Source organism: Oncorhynchus masou, chromosome 22 (genome assembly GCF_036934945.1).
Source record: "Oncorhynchus masou masou isolate Uvic2021 chromosome 22, UVic_Omas_1.1, whole genome shotgun sequence".
Lineage (NCBI taxonomy): Eukaryota > Metazoa > Chordata > Actinopteri > Salmoniformes > Salmonidae > Oncorhynchus > Oncorhynchus masou.
Genome location: NC_088233.1, coordinates 2,806,314 through 2,825,348, shown reverse-complemented (window position 1 = coordinate 2,825,348; position 19,035 = coordinate 2,806,314). Strand labels below are relative to the sequence as shown.

Here is a 19,035-nt window from a genome sequence, read left to right as displayed (position 1 = left end):
AGTTTATCTGTGTCGGTGGGGTAGGTGGGTGTCGGTGTGCTAGGGTCAGTTTGTTATATCTGGAGTACTTCTCCTGTCCTATCCGGTGTCCTGTGTGAATTTAAGTATGCTCTCTCTAATTCTCTCTTTCTTTCTCTCTCTTGGAGGACCTGAGCCCTAGGACCATGCCTCAGGACTACCTGACATGATGACTCCTTGTTGTCCCCAGTCCACCTGGCCATGCTGCTGCTCCAGTTTCAACTGTTCTGCCTGTGATTATTATTATTTGACCATGCTGGTCATTTATGAACATTTGAACACCTTGGCCATGTTCTGTTATAATCTCCACCCGGCACAGCCAGAAGAGGACTGGCCACCCCACATAGCCTGGTTCCTCTCTAGGTTTCTTCCTAGGTTTTGGCCTTTCTAGGGAGTTTTTCCTAGCCACCGTGCTTCTACACCTGCATTGCTTGCTGTTTGGGGTTTTAGGCTGGGTTTCTATACAGCACTTTGAGATATCAACTGATGTACGAAGGGCTATATAAATAAATTTGATTTGAAATTTGATAGGAATGTTATTTGATTATGCAGACAATCTGGAATTTTCATCACAGTAATATTTCTCATGAAAACTAGGAGAAGCAGTTCATCTCTCATCAACCCTCAACCAGACATGCACGTTTTTGATGTTAGTTTTGTATGTGTAATTAAGGGCAACCACACCCTCCTTCCACTCCCTCCCTCCCACTCCCTATCACTGGAAACAATCCGCTTGAATGGCCCGACAACTGGTAATTACTAGTGTGAAACTCGTCTATCATCCCCGGGCTCCAACTACTCCCACATGCTGACCTCTGACGTCTCCTACTAAGGAAATTACTTCAATAAAGGCATTTTTGGGCAGTTAAATGCACCAAAGAAGGGAAGGGAAAGGGGGATACCTAGTCAGTTGCAAAACTGAATGCATTCAACTTAAATATGTCTCTCGTATTTAACCCAACCCCTATGAATGAAAACATTATTTATAAAAAGCTATCTATTAATATGTTTGTTTTTTAATACTGTAATTTACTTTCTGATAGCTGTACTTTTAGTTTATGGTTGACACAGCTTGTTGGCAATTCTAACATTTTATTTCTCAACGATTTCAAAGCATGTATTTATTTGTATGTACAGTGGGGCAAAAAAGTACTTAGTCAGCCACCAATTGTGCAAGTTCTCCCACTTAAAAAGATGAGAGAGGCCTGTAATTTTCATCATAGGTACACTTCAACTATGACAGACAAAATGAGAGAAAAAAATCCAGAAAGTCACATTGTAGGATTTTTAATTCATTTATTTGCAAATTATGGTGGAAAATAAGTATTTTGTCACCTACAAACAAGCAAGATTTCTGGCTCTCACAGACCTGTAACTTCTTCTTTAAGAGGCTCCTCTGTCCTCCACTCGTTACCTGTATTAATGGCACCTGTTTGAACTTGTTATCAGTATAAAAGACACATGTCCACAACCTCAAACAGTCACACTCCAAACTCCACTATGGCCAAGACCAAAGAGCTGTCAAAGGACACCAGAAACAAAATTGTAGACCTGCACCAGGCTGGGAAGACTGAATCTGCAATAGGTAAGCAGCTTGGTTTGACGAAATCAACTGTGAGAGCAATTATTAGGAGATGGAAGACATACAAGACCACTGATAATCTCCCTCGATCTGGGGCTCTACACAAGATCTCACCCTATATATCAATATTTTGACAGTTTTGGAAACTTTATAGAGTGTTTTCTATCCCAATCTGACAATTATATGCATATTATAGCTTCTGGGCCCGAGAAATAGGCAGTTTAATCTGGGTACGTTTTTCATCCAAACATCAAAATACTGCCCCCTACACACAACAATATTAAAAACAATTACAATATAGACAATTATTGAGCGGTGAGCACACGCAGAGCAACATATAACAAGCAAGACATAGCATACAGACAGAGCAACATAGGACAAGCAAGACGTAGCATACAGACAGAGCAACATAGGACAAGCAAGACATAGCATACAGACAGAGCAACATAGGACAAGCAAGACATAGCATACAGACAGAGCAACATAGGACAAGCAAGACGTAGCATACAGACAGAGCAACATAGGACAAGCAAGACGTAGCATACAGACAGAGCAACATAGGACAAGCAAGACGTAGCATACAGACAGAGCAACATAGAACTAAAAGTAGCAAGACAATATTCATAAAAGCAACAAGTTTCCACACCTCACAAGCTACAGAAAACATGGAAAGCGGTAATACACAGCTAGGGACCATATTCACAAATCTGATTGACCTTTAGCCATGTATTCATACATTTTGTGAAAGTGTGATATGTGGTGCAGTTATGTGTGTATGAAAGCAGTGTATTCCAGACATGGGAAGCTCTCACAGGGAAAACGGATTTACTAAAGGTGCTTTTCCTTAAGGGAACTATACAGTCACCTCTCATGGCAGACCTTGTGGATCTGCTGCCATATGTTTGGGTTTTCTGTTTAACAAAAGTACTAAGTGGAGGGGGAGGAGCCAGGCCATTTAGGATCTTGAACATGCGTCTTGTATTGGTCAGGTAACTTGGTCAAGAAAAACTACGGACCCTTGTTGATATGAAATCTCAATAACAAAACCCATTTAATTACTTTGTCTTTATTAGTTATAAAATATGATGTTTATTTGACACACATCCACAGTGAAAAAGTTAAAAGAAAAAAGCACGACTTAAAAATAAAAAACTATGTTTTCCATATGGTAGATAGAGTGTTAAGAGTCGTCTCATGGCCCAATTATACACAGCAGATCAGATGTCAATGCATGAAATATATTTTATCAAAACATTCATGTTATTCTAATACCAATATTAATTAGAACATACTTTACTAAGAGAATAGAGTTAAAATATATAACTTTGCTTTATATTTACCCATTGAATATATATATATATATATATCAATACCAGAAATAGAGTTGAACAAGACCTTTCAGAAGTGTGACACCCTTGATAAAGATGAACAAAAATGACTCTATAAAATCATTGTAAAATGTAAAACGCTATATTGTATGATCCCAAAAAATTTGGGAAATTCTACTAATGTATACTACTACAATTGCTCAGACAAACAGATCTTGTTTAACAAGTAATAAAACAATTATTGACACTCCTGTTTTCAATACCTTTCAATACCTCTCACCTTGCGAGGATAACAGCACTGAGCCTTCTAAAATGTTTTATGAGGAGAACACATTGGGAGGGATCTTAGACCGTTCCTCCATACAGAATCTTTCCAGATTCTTGATATCCTTCATCTGCATTTATGGACTGGCCCCCTTCAATTCAAACTTGCACATCATCATCTGCTCATCTATCACTCCAGTGTTCATTTGCTATATTGTAATTACTTTGCTACTATGGCCTATTTTTTGCCTTACCTCCTCACGCCATTTGCTCACATCATATATAGACTTATTTTTCTACTGTATTATTGACTGTATGTTTGTTTTACTCCATGTGTAACTCTGTGTTGTTGTATGTGTCGAACTGCTTTGCTTTATCTTGGCCAGGTCTCAGTTGTAAATGAGAACTTGTTCTCAACTAGCCTACCTGGTTAAATAAAGGTGTAATTAAAATGTAAAAAATGAAAAGGTTTTCAATGTGTTTCAAGTCCGGAAACAGAGATGGCCTTTTTCATGATTATTAACAAGAACCAGTGAAAGGAAAATATCCACATCAAAGATCCACCACCATATTTTACAGTAAGTATGGGGATCTTTTCTTCTTACACATTTTCATTTAGATGCCGAAGCATATATATACACATACATACATACATACATACATACATACATACATACATACATACATACATGCATACATGCATACATACATACACATACATGCATGCATACATGCATGCATGCATGCATACACGCATGCATACATGCATACATGCATACATGCATACATACACGCATACATACACACATACATACACACATACATACATACATACATACATACATACATACATACATACATACATACATACATACATACATACATGCATACATACATGCATACACACACACACACACACACACACACACACACACACACACACACACACACACACATACACACACATACATGCATACATACATACACACACACATACATACATAGAGTATAAAATGATAAAATAATAGCTCCGTATTTGAATTATGTCTTTTATACAGTTAGTTTTACTCATCTTTATCAAGGATGTCAATCATTTGGGACCCCATTGCACTTGTATGCTGTTTGCAAAATGTTTTATATTTACATTATGCTTAAGATACAAATCCGATATTGCATCATTTTTTATTTTTTTAACCAGGCAAGTCTGTTAAGAACAAAGTCTTATTTTCAATGATGGCCTGGGAACAGTGGGTTAACTGGGTTAACTGCTTGTTTAACTGCCTTGTTCAGGGGAAGATTGACAGATTTTTACCTTGTTAGCTTGGGGGTTTGAACTTGAAACCTTCTGGTTACTAGTCCAACACTCTAACCACTAGGCTAACCTGATGCCCCCTTCTCTTAAAGAGAATAACAACAAATGCTATGTTTGTTGACTTAATCCAGAAAATACATGACAACACCCCAGACATGAAAACAAAACAGCATGTCATGGCAAGTGATCAACTTAAAACATCGCATTGACCTGAGTTTGATGTGACAAATCCGCTTAACTTGTAAAACTAAAGGTTGTTGAAAACAAGAAAGGATTAATTTATAAATGTATATTCAACATGTAGGCTACTTCATAACGTTCATGTACAGCTGAATCATAATTCCAGGACATTCATGCAGGTGTCAGTAGTTCTGGTTTTTCCCCACACATTCATACAAACATTCATTCAGTTCTAATTTATGTCTCATTGTAACTCTCAGTGATACTCTGGTTTATAACTCATTGTAACTCTCAGTGATTACTCTGGTTTATAACTCATTATAATTATCAGTGATACTCTGGTTTTGTCTGAGAAATAAACCCCCTAGGCAACACAAAAAAAAAACGAATACAAAAACACAATGAACAACATCAATAATTCAACCACTTTAGTACAAGCGCCATTGATGGTATAAAAGAGAACAGTTTCATTCCACAGAGCAAGCCGTCCCTTACAGTAGCTGCTATCTGTAGTCAGCCATGGGCGGGGGCTGGTCCCAGATCAGTTGTGTGCCGTCTTGTGACAAGGACCATAGGAGTTAGCTGTACAGCACAAACAGATCTGGGACCAGGTTAACATAACAGAGCACAGAGGTCTTTGGCATTGATGCCAAACCATCTCTGGGTGGGGCAGGAGAAACTGTAAGAGTCATGATTGGTTACAGCAGTATGATTTGTTGCATTGAGAGGGAAAAAAAGTCCCTGAATCCACCATAAAGCCCACACAGCGTTCAACATGAAACATTCAAACATACAGCATTGAATACATACGGCATTAAAACAAGGGGGGGAGGGGGTTAGGATCCATCATAGAACAACATCAAGGTCGTCCCTATACAGGTTCCATCTTTATTGTCACTTTCTTTAGAGTCCATCTAACTATAGTGTAGTCCTTCTAACTCTATAGTGTAGTCCATCTATAACTCTATAGTGTAGTCCATCTAACTCTATAGTGTAGTCCATCTAACTCTATAGTGTAGTCCATCTAACTCTATAGTGTAGTCCATCTAACTCTATAGTGTAGTCCATCTAACTCTATAGTGTAGTCCATCTAACTCTATAGTGTAGTCCATCTAACTCTATAGTGTAGTCCATCTAACTCTATAGTGTAGTCCTTCTAACTCTGTAGTGTAGTCCATCTAACTCTATAGTGTAGTCCTTCTAACTCTGTAGTGTAGTCCATCTAACTCTATAGTGTAGTCCATCTAACTCTATAGTGTAGTCCTTCTAACTCTGTAGTGTAGTCCATCTAACTCTATAGTGTAGTCCTTCTAACTCTGTAGTGTAGTCCATCTAACTCTATAGTGTAGTCCATCTAACTCCATGTTCTCAGTTTGACAGACGGTTTCCAGCCACTTGACAGAAAGAGTTCCTTTTTAGATGGTCACGTCTGCAAAGTCAGGTCGTGTGAATCCTTTCTGTAAAACACAAACATGAGAGACATTTTGTCAGGACATACATAAAAAGGATGATCTCAAACTGTTAGCCTGTCCACTTGGCATTGTGTTGTAGGCTTTCAGTTTGACTGTTCTTTCAAGATACAAGACAAAACTTAGTTCCCAGTAACTAATACGTAACTGTAATGTTTAAACACCAGGGACAGTAAATATTATATAGCTGCTACCAATCAATACTGTCATGACGTTGCCCTTTTTGGGTACAGCAAGCCCCACCCCCCTCTCCCTGCCTCCTACACACAGGCTGCTGTGGTCAGAGAGAGGTCGAAAAATCCTGGAGGAGATGATCTCCTCATGGCCACAGTATAGAGACAGAGTGCATTTTTATAGAGAAACAAAGAAATTTCTTCCACCTCACAGAACTTGAGGTTCGAACAACATTTATGTTCTGGAGAAGGTATAAAAAAAGATCGTTGAAGAATCCAGCTACCAACTGGTCCGTTTGGTACCATTTTGTGAAACTCATGGGAGACAATACAGCCACATCACCATAACGCTGTTTATATAACAGCATCAGATATGAGGTTTACATCTAATTGTTGTATAAGATGGATGAGTGAAGAGGAAACTGTTTGTAAAATTGTGTCATGTGATTTTGGACTGTTTAATGAAGGAAACTCCAATTCCCTTTTTTAGTTGACCTAAATCAGAGGACCGCCCATGAGCCCAGTTCGGACCAGGCGTCATGAGACAGCCTTTTCTGCAACTCCCGAATAAAAAACCCACTTTGAGAATTTCTCAGGAGACCATGTTTCTCTCAATTACGAGAGGACAAAGGTTGCAGACCAGCTTACTTCGACAACGAGAGGGCCAAGTTTTGAGACGAATGCTGAATCTTTTAACCATACTACGTGGTTAAACTCTTACACTATCGATACCGACAGAATAAGAACAAGTCTTTGATATTAATTACTAGTCTGCAGTTAGGAATTCGTTATCATTGAGACGCAAAGAAACGACAACCGCCGAAACATCCATTCCACAACAACATTGCAGAGAGAGACGGACAAACTCTCCAACAGAAATAAAGTTTTCAACAGAGATCACAACGACACACTGAGCGTAAATATATATATTTATTGCAAATGTTCCCGAATGAGTGAGCTTTCATGTGCAAAGGATTAGCATTTCAATTGTTATAATTATAAACTGTGTGTTGTCTTATCTCAGTTGACCCCCACTTCCCCACCAAGCCGCGATGCCCGGTTTATCCCACAAAGGGAAACTCCATTATCATTTCCTTGTAACTATCTACTGTTTGTTTATGCATTTCTGTGAATTACTTAGTTAGTAAATAAATGATTTAAGACAATTGATGCATGCATGACTCATATTGAAGACGGGGGTTCGTGCAGATAACCAACAATTTACGACGTTTGGAATGAGACTAACGTGAGGTAAAATAAATAATTAATTAATTAAGAAGACTAATTGATCAGATATTAAAATATCAGAAAAGTTGTATTAGGAAAATTATAACTTTGAAATCTGAATATTTTCCCTGGTGTCCGACTTCCTAGTTAATTACATTTGCCTGATTAGTTAATCACAAAATGCTAATTACAGAGAATCTTTGATAAAAACAAAAAGTCTTAATTTAATGATAGTAAAGACACGTCAATACACTGGGGGACAGTAAATATTCTATAGTTGCTACCAATCAATGTTTTGAATAGATTATTTTAAGATGAAACTGTTGAAATAGTTCTGCAGGTACTGTAGAGGGAGGTAAATATAGTAGGGGAGTTCGGACTTGTTCATCAGGAAATGCCCTGAGAGACCATTGTAAATACAACCCATATTTATGCTTATTTATTTTCCCTTGTGTACACTTAAGCATTTATACATCGTTACAACACTGTATATATACGTAATATGACATTTGTAATGTCTTTATTGTTTTGAAACTTCTGTATGTCTAATGTTTACTGTTAATTTGTATTGTTTATTTCACTTTTGTATATTATCTACCTCACTTGCTTTGGCAATGTTAACACATGTTTCCCATGCCAATAAAGCCCATTGAATTGAATTGAATTAAGAGAGTCAGCGAGTGATGGAGCATCGAGAGAGACAGAGACAGAGGGACAGAGAGACAGACACAGAGAGAGAGAGCAAGAGACAGAGAGAGAGAGACAGAGAGAGACACACAGAGAGAGAAAGAGAGAGCTGCACCCTTTAGGCGAGGCACACCATCTAAATAGCAATCATTCTAGCAAGCCACTCCCTGGGTGTCTTTGTGTGTGAACATACAGACTACAGCAAATAGGAACAGTTAGGGAAGTATTTTTATTTTAATATGGACCCCCCTCCAATCCTCAAGGCTGGTTAATGGAGCCCCCCCATCCTCAAGGCTGGTTAATGGACCCCCCCCCCCACAATCGTCAAGGCTGGTTAATGGACCCCCACAATCCCCAAGGCTGGTTAATGGACCCTCCAATCCTCAAGGCTGGTTAATGGAACCCCCCACCCCCATCCTCAAGGCTGGTTAATGGAACCCCCCCCCCCATCCTCATTGCTTGTTAATGGACCCCACCCTCAAGACTGGTTAATGGACCCCCCTCAAATTCTCAAGGCTAGTTAATGGACCCCTCCCATCCTCAAGGCTGGTTAATGGACCCCCCCAATCCTCAAGGCTAGTTAATGGACCCCCTCCAATCCTCAAGGCTAGTTAATGGACCCCTCCAATCCTCAAGGCTAGTTAATGGACACCCCCCCCCAATCCTCAAGGTTAGTTAATGGACCACTCCAATCCTCAAGGCTGGTTAATGGACCCCCCCCCCCTCTCCCATCCTCAAGGCTAGTTGATGGACCCCTCCAATCCTCAAGGCTGGTGAATGGTTTTCCAGTCATCCATTCACTATGAGGGGAATGTTTTAGTGGATTGTTTCTCAACAGTATATTATAGATAAGCACTAATCATTTACTTGATGTGTGTGTGTGTGTGTGTGTGTGTGTGTGTGTGTGTGTGTGTGTGTGTGTGTGTGTGTGTGTGTGTGTGTGTGTGTGTGTGTGTGTGTGTGTGACAGATAAACAGCTCTGATTCCCCTACCAGACAAGAGAAGACAGTCTTGTAATTACTGTAGTTGAAAATAGAGCAACAGGAAAAGGAGAGGAATCATACAAGAAATCCCCCTCACTACTCGTTATTAACCAATGTCCGCAGGTATTCGGGTTCCTGATATTGTATTCTATATATACATGAACATTTATTTTTTCGGGGGAGCAGCTTCCTTAAGTTCCTTACGTTTTACACATTTTGCCATGAGGTTCAGAGAAAATGTTGCTGTTTTAAAGCTAATGAAAGCTGAAATTGAGTTGCGCTGACTAATAAATAAATAAATAATGAACTAATAAAGCTGTCTTGTTTGCTAAATGAACAAATGAAGTAGTCAGAGCATTGGTGCATATAGCCATAGAAGCACAGTGACATACTGTATACCTCAATCGAGTCATATTCGTGGCTTATTAGGAGGATGTGGCTTTCAGGTAGTTATTTTTGGCAACCCATCCTATGAGAGTGAATGTCATTCTAGGTCAACTGTTCTGTTATATTTAATCAAATCTGACTATATAATAATCTGCTCAGACCCCAACCAAGGAACATCAAAAGTTGTGCTATAAATTCCCAGATAACACAAAGATTCCTTGATGCCCTTCCAGACTCCCTCTGCCTACCCCAAGGACGCCAGAGGACAAAAATCAGTTAACTACCTAACTGAGGAACTCAATTTAACCTTGCGCAATACCCTAGATGCAGTTGCACCACTAAAACCTAAAAACATTTGTCATAAGAAACTAGCTTCCTGGTATACAGAAAATACCCGAGCTCCGAAGCAAGCTTCCAGAAAATTGTAACGGAAATGGCGCCACACCAAACTGGAAGTCTTCAGACTAGCTTGGAAAGACAGTACCGTGCAGTTTCGAATAGCCCTCACTGCTGCTCGATCATCCTATTTTTCTAACTTAATTGAGGAAAATAAGAACAATCCGAAATGTATTTTTGATACTGGATGTAAAGCTAACTAAAAAGCAGCATTCCCCAAGAGAGGATGGCTTTCACATCAGCAGTAATAAATTCATGAAATCTGCGTATTCCTTCAAAGCTCAGTTGTCCTGAGTCTGCACAACTCTGACAGGACCTAGGATCAAGAGAGACACTCAAGTGTTTTAGTACTATATCTCTTGACACAATGATGGAAATAATCATGGCCTCTAAACCTTCAAGCTGCATACTGGACCATATTCCAACTAAACTACTAAAAGAGCTGCTTCCTGTGCTTGGCCCTCCTATGTTGAACATAATAAACGGCTCTCTATCCACCAGATGTGTACCAAACTCACTAAAAGTGGCAGTAATAAAGCCTCTTGAAAAAGCCAAACCTTGACCCAGAAAATATAAAAAACTAGCGGCCTATATCGAATCTTCCATTCCTCTCAAAAAATGTAGAAAAAGCTCACTGCCTTCTTGAAGAGAAACAATGTATACGAAATGCTCCAGTCTGTTTTTAGACCCCATCATAGCACTGAGACGGCACTCGTGAAGGCCGTAAATTACCTTTTAGACTGAGGCTCTGCATCTGTCCTCGTGCTCCTAGACCTTAGTGCTGCTTTTGATTCCATTGATCACCACATTCTTTTGGAGAGATTGGAAACCCAAATTGTTCTACACGGACAAGTTCTGGCCTGGTTTAGATCTTATCTGTCGGAAAGATATCAGTTTGTCTCTGTGAATAGTTTGTCCTCTGACAAATCCACTGTAAATGTTCATGTTCCTCAAGGTTCCGTTTTAGGACCACTATTGTTTTCACTATATATTTTACCTCTTGGTGATGTCATTCCAAAACATAATGTTACCTTTCACTGCTATGCAGATGACACACAGCTGTACATTTCAATGAAACATGGTGAAGCCCCAAAATTGCCTTCACTAGAAGCCTGTGTTTCAGACATAAGGAAGTGGATGGCTGCAAACGTTCTACTTTTAAACTCGGACAAAACAGAGATGCTTGTTGTAGGTCCCAAGAAACAAAGAGATCTTCTGTTGAATCTGACAATTAATCTTGATGGTTGTACAGTCGTCTCAAATAAAACTGTGAAGGACCTCGGCATTACTCTGGACCCTGATCACTCTTTTGACGAACATATCAAGACTGTTTCAAGGACAGCCTTTTTCCATCAATGTAACATTGCAAAAATTAGAAACTTTCTGCCCAAAACAACAACAACTTTCTGCCCAGAACAACTATCCATGCTTTTGGTATTTCTAGGTTAGACTACTGCAATGCTCAACTTTCCGGCTACCCGGATAAAGCACTAAACAAACTTCAGTTAGTGCTAAATACGGCTGCTAGAATCCTGACTAGAACCCAAAAATTTGATCATATTACTCCAGTGCTAGCCTCGCTACACTGGCTTCCTGTTAAGGCAAGGGCTGATTTTAAGGTTTTACTGCTAACCTACAAAGCATTACATGGGCTTGCTCCTACCTATCTCTCTGATTCGGTCGTGCCGTACATACCTACACGTACGCTACGGTCACAAGACGCAGGCCTCGTAATTGTCCCTAGAATTTCTAAGCAAACAGCTGGAGGCGGGGCTTTCTCCTATAGAGCTCCATTTGTATGGAACGGTCTGCCTACCCATGTGAGAGACGCAGACTCGGTCTCAACCTTTAAGTCTTTACTGAAGACTCAGTTCTTCAGTGGGTCATATGATTGAGTGTAGCCTGGCCCAGGAGTGTGAAGGTGAACGGAAAGGCTCTGGAGCAACGAACCGCCCTTGCCGTCTCTGCCTGGCTGGTTCCCCTCTCTCCACTGGGATTCTCTGCCTCTAACCCTATTACAGGGGCTGAGTCACTGGCTTACTGGTGCTCTTTCATGCCGTCCCTAGGAGGGGTGCGTCACTTGAGCGGGTTGAGTTACTGACGTGATCTTCCTGTCTGGGTTGGCGCCCCCCCTTGGGTTGTGCCGTGGTGGAGATCTTTGTGGGCTATACTCGGCCTTGTCTCAGGATGGTAAGTTGGTGGTTGAAGATATCTCTCTAGTGGTGTGGGGGCTGTGCTTTGGCAAAGTGGGTGGGGTTATATCCTTCCTGTTTGGCCCTGTATCATCGGATGGGGCCACAGTGTCTCCTGACCCCCCCTGTCTCAGCCTCCAGTATTTATGCTGCAGTAGTTTATGTGTTGGGGGGCTAGGGTAAGTTTGTTTTATATCTGGAGTACTTCTCCTGTCTTATCCGGTGTCCTGTGTGAATTTAAGTATGCTCTCTCTAATTCTCTCTTTCTCTCTTTATATCAGAGGACCTGAGCCCTAGGACCATGCCTCAGGACTACCTACCATGATGACTCCTTGCTGTCCTCAGTCCACCTGGACGTGCTGCTGCTCCAGTTTCAACTGTTCTGCCTGCGGCTATGGAATCCTGACCTGTTCACTGGACGTGCTACCTGTCCCAGACCTGCTGTTTTAAACTCTCTCGAGACAGCAGGAGTGGTAGAGATACTCTTAATGATGTGGGACTGGCCACCCCACATAGCCTGGTTCCTCTCTAGGTTTCTTCCTAGGTTTTGGCCTTTTTAGGGAGTTTTTCTTAGCCACCTGCTTCTACACCTGCATTGCTTGCTGTTTGGGGTTATAGGCTGGGTTTCTGTGCAGCACTTTGAGATATCAGCTGATGTACGAAGGGCTTTATAAATACATTTGATTTTGATCCTCCTCTCTACCATTCTCCAGTAGTCTGTGATCCTCCTCTCTACCACTCTCCAGTAGTCTGTGATCCTCCTCTCTACCATTCTCCAGTAGTCTATGGTTCTCCTCTCTACCATTCTCCAGTAGTCTGTGATCCTCCTCTCTACCATTCTCCAGTAGTCTATGGTTCTCCTCTCTACCGTTCTCCAGTAGTCTGTGATCCTCCTCTCTACCATTCTCCAGTAGTCTGTGATCCTCCTCTCTACCATTCTCCAGTAGTCTATGTTTGTATCCTTGTGCAGCTTCTTGTATTGGAACATGTTGCAGAGTCTGTGATCCTCCTCTTTGGATGCTTTCAGCTTCCCAGTAGCTGTGATCCAACATAAAGATTATATTTAATCAAAGCTGTTCCAATCAATATACCTGTTATGATATCCTTGGACAGTAAATATGATATACCAGGAACAGTAAATATGATATACCAGGGACAGTAAATACGATATACCAGGAACAGTAAATATGATATACCAGGAACAGTAAATATGATATACCAGGGACAGTAAATATGATATACAGGGACAGTAAATATGATATACCAGGATCAGTAAATATGATATACCAGGAACAGTAAATATGATATACCAGGGACAGTAAATATGATATACCAGGGACAGTAAATATGATATACCAGGAACAGTAAATATGATATACCAGGGACAGTAAATATGATATACCAGGAACAGTAAATATGATATACCAGGAACAGTAAATATGATATACCAGGGACAGTAAATATGATATACCAGGGACAGTAAATATGATATACCAGGAACAGTAAATATGATATACCAGGAACAGTAAATATGATATACCAGGAACAGTAAATATGATATACCAGGGCCAGTAAATATGATATACCAGGAACAGTAAATATGATATACCAGTAAATATGATATACCAGGAACAGTAAATATGATATACCAGGGCCAAAATATGATATACAGTAAATATGATATACCAGGAACAGTAAATATGATATACCAGGGACAGTAAATATGATATACCAGGGACAGTAAATATGATATACCAGGAACAGTAAATATGATATATATACCAGGAACAGTAAATATGATATACCAGGAACAGTAAATATGATATACCAGGGCCAGTAAATATGATATACCAGGGCCAGTAAATATGATATACCAGGGCCAGTAAATATGATATATACCAGGGACAGTAAATATGATATACCAGGGCCAGTAAATATGATATACCAGGGCCAGTAAATATGATATACCAGGGCCAGTAAATATGATATACCAGGGACAGTAAATATGATATACCAGGAACAGTAAATATGATATACCAGGGCCAGTAAATATGATATACCAGGGCCAGTAAATATGATATACCAGGGCCAGTAAATATGATATACCAGGAACAGTAAATATGATATACCAGGAACAGTAAATATGATATACCAGGAACAGTAAATATGATATACCAGGAACAGTAAATATGATATACCAGGGCCAGTAAATATGATATACCAGGGCCAGTAAATATGATATACCAGGGCCAGTAAATATGATATACCAGGGCCAGTAAATATGATATACCAGGAACAGTAAATATGATATACCAGGGCCAGTAAATATGATATACCAGGGCCAGTAAATATGATATACCAGGGCCAGTAAATATGATATACCAGGGCCAGTAAATATGATATACCAGGGCCAGTAAATATGATATACCAGGAACAGTAAACATGATATACCAGGAACAGTAAATATGATATACCAGGGACAGTAAATAAGATATACCAGGGACAGTAAATATGATATACAAGGGACAGTAAATATGATATACAAGGGACAGTAAATATGATATACCAGGAACAGTAAATATGATATACCAGGAACAGTAAATATGATATACCAGGGCCAGTAAATATGATATACCAGGAACAGTAAACATGATATACCAGGAACAGTAAATATGATATACCAGGGCCAGTAAATATGATATACCAGGAACAGTAAACATGATATACCAGGAACAGTAAATATGATATACTAGGAACAGTAAATATGATATACCAGGGCCAGTAAATATGATATACCAGGGCCAGTAAATATGATATACCAGGGCCAGTAAATATGATATACCAGGGACAGTAAATATGATATACCAGGAACAGTAAATATGATATACCAAGGACAGTAAATATGATATACCAGGGACAGTAAATATGATATACCAGGGACAGTAAATATGATATACCAGGGCAAGTAAATATGATATACCAGGAACAGTAAATATGATATACCAGGAACAGTAAATATGATATACCAGGAACAGTAAATATGATATACCAGGGCATGTAAATATGATATACCAGGGCCAGTAAATATGATATACCAGGAACAGTAAATATTATATACCAGGAACAGTAAATATTATATACCAGGGCCAGTAAATATGATATACCAGGGCCAGTATATATGATATACCAGGGCCAGTAAATATGATATACCAGGGCCAGTATATATGATATACCAGGAACAGTAAATATGATATACCAGGGCCAGTAAATATGATATACCAGGGCCAGTAAATATGATATACCAGGCACAGTAAATATGATATACCAGGAACAGTAAATATGATATACCAGGAACAGTAAATATGACATACCAGGCACAGTAAATATGATATACCAGGAACAGTAAATATGATATACCAGGAACAGTAAATATGATATAGCAGAAACAGTAAATATGATATACCAGGGCCAGTAAATATGATATACCAGGAACAGTAAATATTATATACCAGGGCCAGTAAATATGATATACCAGGAACAGTAAATATGATATACCAGGAACAGTAAATATGATATACCAGGAACAGTAAATATGATATACCAGGGCCAGTAAATATGATATACCAGGGCCAGTAAATATGATATACCAGGGCCAGTAAATATGATATACCAGGAACAGTAAATATGATATACCAGGGCCAGTAAATATGATATACCAGGAACAGTAAATATGATATACCAGGGCCAGTAAATATGATATACCAGGAACAGTAAATATGATATACCAGGGCCAGTAAATATGATATACCAGGAACAGTAAAAATGATATACCAGGAACAGTAAATATGATATACCAGGGACAGTAAATAAGATATACCAGGGACAGTAAATATGATATACCAGGAACAGTAAATATGATATACCAGGAACAGTAAATATGATATACCAGGGCCAGTAAACATGATATACCAGGAACAGTAAATATGATATACCAGGAACAGTAAATATGATATACCAGGAACAGTAAATATGATATACCAGGGCCAGTAAATATGATATACCAGGGCCAGTAAATATGATATACCAGGGCCAGTAAATATGATATACCAGGGCCAGTAAATATGATATACCAGGGCCAGTAAACATGATATACCAGGGACAGTAAATATGATATACCAGGGACAGTAAATATGATATACCAGGGACAGTAAATATGATATACCAGGAACAGTAAACATGATATACCAGGAACAGTAAATATGATATACCAGGAACAGTAAATATGATATACCAGGGACAGTAAATATGATATACCAGGGCCAGTAAATATGATATACCAGGGTCAGTAAATATGATATACCAGGGACAGTATATATGATATACCAGGGCCAGTAAATATGATATACCAGGAACAGTAAATATGATATACCAGGAACAGTAGATATGATATACCAGGGACAGTAAATATTATATACCAGGGCCAGTAAATATGATATACCAGGGCCAGTAAATATGATATACCAGGGCCAGTAAAAATGATATACCAGGGCCAGTAAATATGATATACCAGGGCCAGTAAATATGATATACCAGGGCCAGTAAATATGATATACCAGGAACAGTAAATATGATATACCAGGGCAAGTAAATATGATATACCAGGGCCAGTAAATATGATATACCAGGGCCAGTAAATATGATATACCAGGGCCAGTAAATATGATATACCAGGAACAGTAAATATGATATACCAGGAACAGTAAATATGATATACCAGGGACAGTAAAAATTATATACCAGGGACAGTAAATATGATATACCAGGGCCAGTAAATATGATATACCAGGGCCAGTAAATATGATATACCAGGGCCAGTAAATATGATATACCAGGGCCAGTAAATATGATATACCAGGAACAGTAAATATGATATAGCAGGAACAGTAAATATGATATAGCAGGGACAGTAAATATGATATACCAGGGACAGTAAATATGATATACCAGGCACAGTAAATATGATATACCAGGGACAGTAAATATGATATACCAGGGCCAGTAAATATGATATACCAGGAACAGTAAATATGATATAGCAGGGACAGTAAATATGATATAGCAGGGACAGTAAATATGATATACCAGGGACAGTAAATATGATATACCAGGGACAGTAAATATGATATACCAGGGACAGTAAATATGATATACCCTGGGCTGATCAAGTAGAGATTGTCCTAGTTGGAGAGGTTAGCATCCTTATCATGGGAGTGAAATTAGGTATGTCTCGATTGTTTCTACCCATTAATTTTTATTTTTATTTCACCTTTTATTTAACCTTCACTTAACCAGGGGGGGATAAAAAATTTTGAGGGGGACCTGGCAAGATGTCAACAGGAAGTAGTCAGTGTGTACACACTACACAAGACAAAACATTAAACATCACAATGGTCAACAACATTATCCTATATCAGAGTTTTACTCGGCAAGTGATTCCCTCTCCTCCAGCTTTAACGTATTTTGTAGCTTGTTCCAAGACCAAGGAGCATTATAAGAGAAGGTTATTTGTCTCATTTCAGTCGTGGCCTCATAATACTACATCTGTGTACTTGGGGCAGGGACAGGCAGACAGGGCTGGGTAAATGCTCGGGAAATGTGTTACCAAATTGTCTGAAAGGTGGTATATAGTATTCAAATTGTATTCCGTATCCACTCCTCTAGGAAACACTGTTACTATGGGGACCAGTAGTGAAGAAGTGGCCATCTGAATGGATATCACTCATAATAACTGACCAGCAAAAACTCTAGGCACCAGTATAGCCGAGAGCCTGTATGCATAATAACAAGTCTAACTCCTCGCTGTTGCAGAACGAGACAGGGCTGTCTACTCTCGTCTTTACTATTACCATTCACACTTGAACCCTGGACATTTCCTGGTCAAATCACGTGGTCAGTAAAATCTTTTGTCACAACATTCCTACTCATTTTCCATATACCTGCTGTCATGGGAGTTCTTAATGGCCACCCAGTTTCTATTAAACATCAGGTTAAATACCAGCAGAAACACTGCTACCAATATTCCTCCCATTCTAGATCTGCTGTCGTGGGAGTTGTTTTTTTATTACCCCTTTTTCTCCCCAATTTGATGGTATCCAGTTGGTAGTTACAGTCTTGTCCTATCGCTGCAACTCCCGTACGGACTCAGGAGAGGTGAAAGTTGAGTGCCGTTCATCCTCCGAAACACAACCCAACCAAACCACACTACTTCTTGACACAATGCCCACTTAACCCAGAAGCACCAATGTGTCGGAGGAAACACGTATACCTGGTGACCTTGTCAACGTGCACTATGCCCGGCCCGCCACAGGAGTTGCTGGTGCGCGATGGAACAAAAACATCCATGCCGGCTAAACCCTACACTAACGCGGACACAATGGGCCAATTATCCGTCTCCCGGTCGCGGCCAGCTACGAAAGAGTCTGGACTCGAAGCAGGATCTCTAGTGGCACAGCTTAGCACTGTGATGCAGTGCCTTAGACCACTGAGCCACTCGGGAAGCCAGGCCACCAGTTTCTATTACACACCAGGTTAAATACCAGCAGAAACATTGCTACCAATATTCCTTCCATTCCATACCTGCTGTCGTGGGAGTTCTTAATAGCCACTAGTTTCTGCAACCCGTCGAAGAAGGCGATGTCCCGGGCTGCGATGGAGCTGGAGGTCACCAGGTTGTTCAGCGTTCCACAGATGTTGACCACCACATCGCTCGACGGCTCCTTCTGCTGACCGTCAGCAGGCAGTTCGGTCACCAGGTTGTTCACTACCTTTGTGGCTGGA

General features: G+C 39.7%; 1 pseudogene; it reads right to left on the bottom strand.

The window, feature by feature from the left end:
- Positions 1 to 6,107: 6,107 nt before the first annotated feature.
- The window catches only part of LOC135509767 (plakophilin-3-like), a 57,592-nt pseudogene continuing 44,664 nt past the window's right edge, over positions 6,108 to 19,035 (bottom strand).